Raw genomic sequence first — 7657 nt, forward strand, 5'->3', positions numbered from 1 at the left:
TGGCATCTGGCCTCCTTCACAACGTCAGAGTTCCTTTGAAATGGAACTGTATAGAGCTGCTTCATGGCCATATGGTTCCTTCTTAGGATGTGGTCAATGGTGGTCACGCTCACGTTGTTGATGTTCCTAAACATGCCCTGATCGCATGCAGCCTTATGGCATTGTTTGCCACAACCATGTTCACAACAACTCCTGCTCAGCACCAAAAATTCTCCCTTTACCACCAGAGAATGGTAGCCTTTGGATTCTATAAAGAATACATGTAATGGGAATGAGGTAACAATTACATAAAGTATATCACTGAAGGTATTTCTGTATATACTGTACAGCAACATTACATGTTTTCCTGTCAATAAATTCTGACAATGGATGCGACAGTGTTTCTGTTTAGAACAGGTTGGACTCTTTGTCCAGCCTCTCTAAGTGAAAGGCCGTGATTGATAACGTGATCAGTACAGTTTTTTCCAGTTGCTAACACACTAAAATGACATGCATAGCACTATTATTTAAACTGACACACAGGGAGCAAAACCCTCTTCTCAAGTCTCCAAAACTCTAAACACATTTTCTGCTTTAGTGTTATGGCAAAGCATACTAAAGAGAGAGTGCTTTTCATTATGCCCAACAGTGTGTAGTTGGTTAGACAAAAATCTGGCAATATGAATGAAGTGTGTGCCATTTGGTGCAAAAGTTTGATTTTGACAATGCTATATGTAGTTTCAGTTGCAGTGCTTCATTTTGCAGGATATATGAGGTATTTTGCAGTTTGGGTGTGTGGTTTTGTGAATTGTGTTATGTATTTTGATAAAACCAGCCTGGAAGAAACTGTAACAGTTGCCCGAATTTCATCAGAAACCTGAGCCCTTCCAACTATACCTCCACCGCTTCAGCTTTCATGCTGATATAGGTAGTTTCTAATAGCTAGGAACAGATGGTTTCTGTTTGGCTACCATAGCTAAAACAATGGAGTTTGGACTGCTTGAATGACATCTGTGTTAACTGTTCTGCAAAAGGATGGGGAAAATGGGTCACTCCAATGAGAAAGGGTTAACACATTTGCAAGTGGTGTCTTGTGCTCTGCTGAGACAGTGATGATATAAACCGAGTGGATCCCAATTTCTTTAAGCAGGTCAAAGCAATCAAGAAAAATTGTAAATGGACGTTAATATACCCGGGTGACCCGCCCAAAGTCTTACGTGGGAGACACTGAGACATTAAAATTTTATATTTTGTTACATGCTTAATTGAAAATTTTCAATGAGAGAGAGAAGAGAAAAATGATCAAATATGAGTAAGTACTTCTCATTTGTTAAGTATTTAATTCAAAATGTAACAAGAACTATTCATAGAATTTACAGTAAATTAGCAATATCATGTCCCTATCAGGATATTACATTTTGGTCATATCGTCCAGTCCTAGCATGTTTACCATCTTTGTTCGTCACGTTAGCATACTAACATTTACCATCACTAAACACAAGGTACAGTTAATGTCATTAGTTTCACAGTTATTGATCAAACACTGAGGTGTTTTTCAAATTGAAATTTCAACTTGATGGTGGTGCTAGATAAAAAGTTAAGGGATCACCATTAGGAATCAAGTCATTAGGTATCATATTCTGGGAACCATAAATGTCTGTGAACCATGACATGGGAATCCATCCAATGGTTGTTGAGCTGTTTCAGTCTCGACCGAAGTGGTAGACCGAAAGACCAACAGACTGCTATTGCCATCTCTATAGCCATGCCGCAGCAAAAAAAGAACAGATCTTACAAAAAGTGTTCTCACTTGAGCATTCTTCTATACTGAAAAGATTAGATACCTGTTGAATGAGCAAATATGCCAAAAACACAGTTCCAGACAGTGAATAGAGCAGAAAGTAAAAACCAGATCATCACTGGTTTGTGACGAACGCCACAATTGTCATGCTCAGATTTCAATTGTCATATCTTCACATCCAAGCTACACCACAGATCCCACTCAGTCAACACATTCAAGCTGTCAGGTTAGAGAAAGAAGGCCTTCAAATGCAGAACCTTGTAGCCTTCCCTCCCACTGCTTTTCTTTGCATTTTTTTTTCAGTGTCTCCTGTTTGGATTCTGTGTCTGTCATTTGCTTTTCACGTCTTCTGTGATTTTCATTCTGTGATCTACAGTGAGGAAAAAAATGGAAGACTGTCTGAAAAGCTGGTGTCCACGTCTCCCGGGTTGACTTATATCATCTTTACAAAAGACACTTTGAATTTTGAACAAGAAAAGATGAGGCATTAGAACTCAAGAGAACTCAATGTGACGAATCTTGCTACAGTGTTGTGTAAATGTGAATTTGATACTCAGATTTGCAGCTAGCGTGACAGCCACCTAAGTTACCATATTTCACAATAGATACTCTGAAATGTGCTTTTACATTTGCAGCAATTACTGTGACATAGCATACACAAGTGCAATTTTGAATACAGAAAGTGATCCAACAAACAAGGACAGCATACAGATAGAGAATATGATGAACAAAGAGGTTAATGTTGTCCACGGGACCGCAACACATTGATTCTGTGTGCAGAAAATTCAGTACGGACACTAGCTAAAAAACTCGGCGAGTCAGCTAGAAAGGCAGTGGATGAGTTCTGCGACTGGAAGTTACAAGATAAAGCACCAGGCAAAACATTGGAAAAGCTTTGTACAGCAAGCAGGACATATCTCCCCACCTCATCAGAGTGTGAGAGGGGGTTTTCTGCCGTCAATGACACTGACAGCAAGACCCGCAATAGACTGCGTAAAAACAGCCTCTCATCGCTCCTTTTTGTGGATCTTAATGGACCCCCTTTGGAGAGATTCGACCCAGCACCCTTCATCACATCCTGGATTAAATCAGGTCATTGCCTGTCCACATCATGGGCTTCTGGACCAACAGCAAAGGAAGCTGATCCCAGGCCTGTGTGGTCGCTTCTGTTTCAAGGTAAAGGCTAATCTGCACTGTGTTGATGATGATGTTGCTGAGGATTGGATCTCTTGTAGGCAGCCTGGCCGATTTTTTAAAATTATGATGGCCATGCGTGTGTGGTGTGTGATTGGTTTGTTGATGCGTGTTATAGTATTTCAGAGGTTATTTTGCGCATGTTAATGCGGACTTGATTCCTTGTAACCAGACTAGCATTTTTTGGTTTTGATTTAGTTTTCATTCAGATTTGAAGCGTGTGTGGAGGTTGGATGTGATATGTGCTTATATGTGCTGACATAAGGCAAGTAGGCGTACAGGCTTGTAATAATGGATGTGTTTTGAGTAAGTCCTCGCAATATTTTAATTCAGTTTGTTGACAAACAGGAAGCAGAGCAAAGATGTGAGAGCTATGCTGATGTGATCCACTCTCTACAGGGCCAAACCATGAAGGGAGTTAAACCTACTCAGATTTTAACTCATGGTTATCAAGGAAAGTCCGTGTTGAAAACCTCTGATTGGCTACACTGCTGTTAAACGGTGGCGATTAAGATGTTAGTTGGGTCAGTGTCAACTTAATCTGAGGCTGTGTGCATTCACATAAAAGGGGCGTGTTTAGCAGCGCAGGAAGAGTTTTTTCATAATGTCTTATACTCCGTATTTGTCCCCAGAAGAATGTACTATAATAATATCAGGATATGAGGAGTTAAAAGAAAAGTTCACTGTAGTAGGGGCCAACAAAGACAGGGAGGCTTGTTGGCAGCGCATTGTTATAGATAGATAGACTTTATTAATCCCCGAAATCGGGTCGTCATAGCAACCAGGTACATTTAAATACAATAAAAATACAATAGAATCAAATACAACAATAAAATAAAATACTTGAGGTAGAAAAGATAAAAAAGATAAATAGGTAGATAAGGTGCAAATAAGTTGTAGTTATATGTGTATATAATATGATGACTGAACAGATATACATGTATACACATAGATATAATACATTAATATTGATATAATGTAGATATGTGTCATATATTCCACCTGTGCAAGGTGTGCATACATACATAATGCAATATTTAAAATGTACACATATATGTACATGATATATGATATGGTATATAGCATATGTTTAATAGATACTTGACTATACAAGATATACATAATAATAAATATACATATACATATAAAAATGTAAATAGAAATGTGAAATGTTAAAAAAAGATAAGAATATTGTATACATTTGGTATATAATATCAACATGGTTTATATTAACACATATCACATATGATATGAGTATATGTTCCACAGGTAGATTTAGTCCAGTTCTGTGAATGTGGATCTGACAGTGGGGAGGAACGATTTTCTGTATCGTTCCTTAGAGCAGCGATGTTGAATGAGTCTGTTGCTGAAGCTGCTCTTTAGCTTGTCCAGTGTATTGTGGAGGGGGTGAGATGATTGCCAGCAGTTTTGCCAGCATCCTGTCCTCCACTACCTTCTCCAGGGTGACAAGCTTAGAGCCAACAACAGACTCTGACATAAATAACAGTTGACATAAATAAATGAATTAAAAAATTACCTCAGAAATGTACACGTTAAGTAATTATAGGGATTAAAGCAAGGAAGTGAGTCTGAAAAGTTATCTGGGAGGAACAATGTACAATGTATTGAATTCAGTATTATATTAATTTAAATCTGCTCTATTTCTGAAATCAGGTATGGTGCCTGAGAACTTTAAGCGCTGAATTAAAATGTACTCCCTAAAGCACCAAGGCTGACAGGCTGCCTGTGTGAATACTGTCGGAAATAAATGTACAGTCACCGTCTGGATTCCTCTGGACATAAAGTGTTCTGTATAGGTCTAGTCTGTGTATAATAAAACGTATTTGTATGTTGTGAATTACCTGCGACCGCATAAAAAGCCTCTCTGATCTTCATAATGATTAAATGGAAATATAAGAAAATGCATTCTGGCCCTAGAAGCTGGCATTGATTCTGAATTCCCTCAGATGTTAAATTATATATTTTGTTGAGAACATAATCGGGGAAAACTGGAGGATTTTGACAGTCTGTTAACACCCTTGCCCTGTGCAGTGAAGGTCTTACAATTGGTGTGCCATCGTCTTCCAAATGCGCTGGCATTTTACTCCACAAGATTGAAAGCGGAGGAGTGGTGGTTAACAGGAGAACATAGATTAAATCAGAAGATAGCTTGCTTTGAGCAGTTGAGACATGTAGCATGAATTGCCATGACAACATACCTCGGGTAAAACGTATCCACCTTTTGTAGTCGTTAACCTGGAAGTTACATCTGACGTCACAGAGTTACTCCTGACGTTACCTGGATAAGCCAGTTACCTCACTTGGTGGTACAGTGCTCTGGCCTTAGTGTTGGTGCTCGCATAAGTGTTCTGAATCGGCTGCAGCTGCAACTTTTTGAAGAGGCCTGTAAAGACTTTAACAATCATTAATTTGTTCATTTACATTTCTTTGTGACTGTATGGGACCATAGTCACCTTGTGGTATTGGCATATCAATATGTGTGTCATCTGCTTAATTATAGTAAGATATTGTATTGTTTTTTTTACAAAAGAACATGTAGATATTGAACAGAAGAAGCCCAAGAATGGAGCCTTGGGGAACTCTGCATGTAATTTTTGTACTCTCCGATGTGTTACTACCAATTGACACAAAGTAGTCCCTATCATTCAAGTAGGGTTTCATCCAGTTTTGCATTTTTGCCAGAAAGCCCCACCCAGTTCTCTAGTCTGTCTAGCAATGTTGTGGTTGAACATATCGAATGCAGCACTGATATCTAATAATACTAAGATTGAACCTTTTCACTGTTTGCACTGAAGTCGATGTCGTTCAAAACCTTAACAAGAGCAGTCTCAGTGCTGTGGTGTGGTTTAAATCCTGACTGGAAAACATCAAAGAGTCCAGGGTTGCATTCAGTTTTTGAAAAACAGCCTTTTCAGTTTGATTTTACAATAATCTCAGCGTAAAGTTGTTCATTGTGAGGTGTCTATTGTTCTTTTTTAAGAGTGGCTTATTAACTGCAGTTTTCAGGGCCTGTGGGAAATAGCCTGAAAGTAGAGAAGTGTTGTTTGAAGAAGATCTGATGCCATGCAGTTGAAAATAGTTTTTGACACAGCCTGTAGGGAGATTATTAAGGTAGCAGGAGGAGGATTTCAGATGTTGCAGTACTCATTCCAAGGTTTCATAGCTGATAAGATTCAATTGTGTCATTCTATTCAATTCGAATTGGTTTTAAAGGTCTAAATCAGTGTGCGAAATACGGGGGGGGTCTAGGGGGGCGATTAACCAATGAGAACCCCTGAAAGCCTTAAAAGCAAAATTTTGTGGTCTCAAATTTTGTCAAAAAAATTAAAAATAAAATATTTTATTGTCACTAATGGTCACTAAAATGTTTTTAAGCTCACCATGTACAGTATTTAAAATTCAAAACATTTATTCACAAATATTTTCTATTTTTTGCCAAGCGGAGCCAGCCAATCCTGTGCACGTATGCAAATTAGCCATGTGCGCGCCAAACAGAAGAAAGACATAATGTTGACAACAAGTAAAAATGGCTAGCAAGCGAAAGCTTAATCAGAGTGTATCACTCACACACTTTGGGTTCACATCCAAAAAGGTGGCACCCAGGGGTGAAGAGATGGGCCCACTCGCTACCAAAACACAGGATCCTCTCCCACCCAGTGACTCCCCAGAACAAGTTGAAGTTGAGGCCGAGTGCTCCGAAGACGCAGCAGGTGCTGAGGTAACGTTAGCTGCTACTGCTGCTACTGCTGCTAGCACAAGTGACTTGCCGGCTGGTTGGACAACGAAGCAGAATGGAAAGATCACAACCCTTGGCTTGACATTAAGGCAGGAAAATTGGGGTGTTTAGTGTGTAGAAAAGCAAAAACGTTGCTACTCTCAGAAAAAGGACCGGGTTTACACCTTGCAGAAGAATGGCTCAACGGTGATGTTATTAGCTCTGAAGCAAAGAGAAGAAGATTTACAAACACAGGGACAGTCAGGCCCACACAAGGTCAGTGGAAATAACCCAGATGAAAGAGAAAGACACTCTCCCGAACACTTTCATTGATATACAGTCCGATTTACTCAAGAAAGCCAAAGTCTTGTTCAGAACAGCTTACACCGTGGCAAAGGAAAGGCTATAATACAAAAAGTTCAACCCACTCATGACAATGCAGGAGGATGCAATGGAGCCGAAGTTGGTAATATCCACAAATCTGACCATGCATGCGCAGAAATAATCAGTCACATTGCCAAGGAAATGCGCTGCAAATTCGTCTGCAATGTGAAAGAAATGGATTCACGGGTGTCAATCACAATTGAACTTACAGATGGGGTCGATGCTAAATCCATTTATAACTCGATGGCGAATCTACATAAAGCTGGAATGGATGATGACTTTTTGAAGATGCACCTGATAAGCATTGCCACCGATGGAGCTGCGGTGCTCACAGGAAAAGCCTGTAGGCTTGTCGTTAGACTCAAAGAAAAGTTTCCGAACGTGCAGTCTGTTCACTGCCTGGCGCATAGATTTGAACTGGCTGTCAAAGATGCTCTTAAAGAAGTGGCTGGCACTAATCAGTTTGAGTTCTTTATTTCAAAGTTGTACTCACTCTACAATCAGTCAACCAGGAACGCCAGATTGCTTAGAGAAGCTCGACATGGAAATACTGAAAATAGGTC

This window comes from Dicentrarchus labrax, unplaced genomic scaffold (genome assembly GCF_905237075.1).
Source record: "Dicentrarchus labrax unplaced genomic scaffold, dlabrax2021, whole genome shotgun sequence".
NCBI lineage: Eukaryota > Metazoa > Chordata > Actinopteri > Moronidae > Dicentrarchus > Dicentrarchus labrax.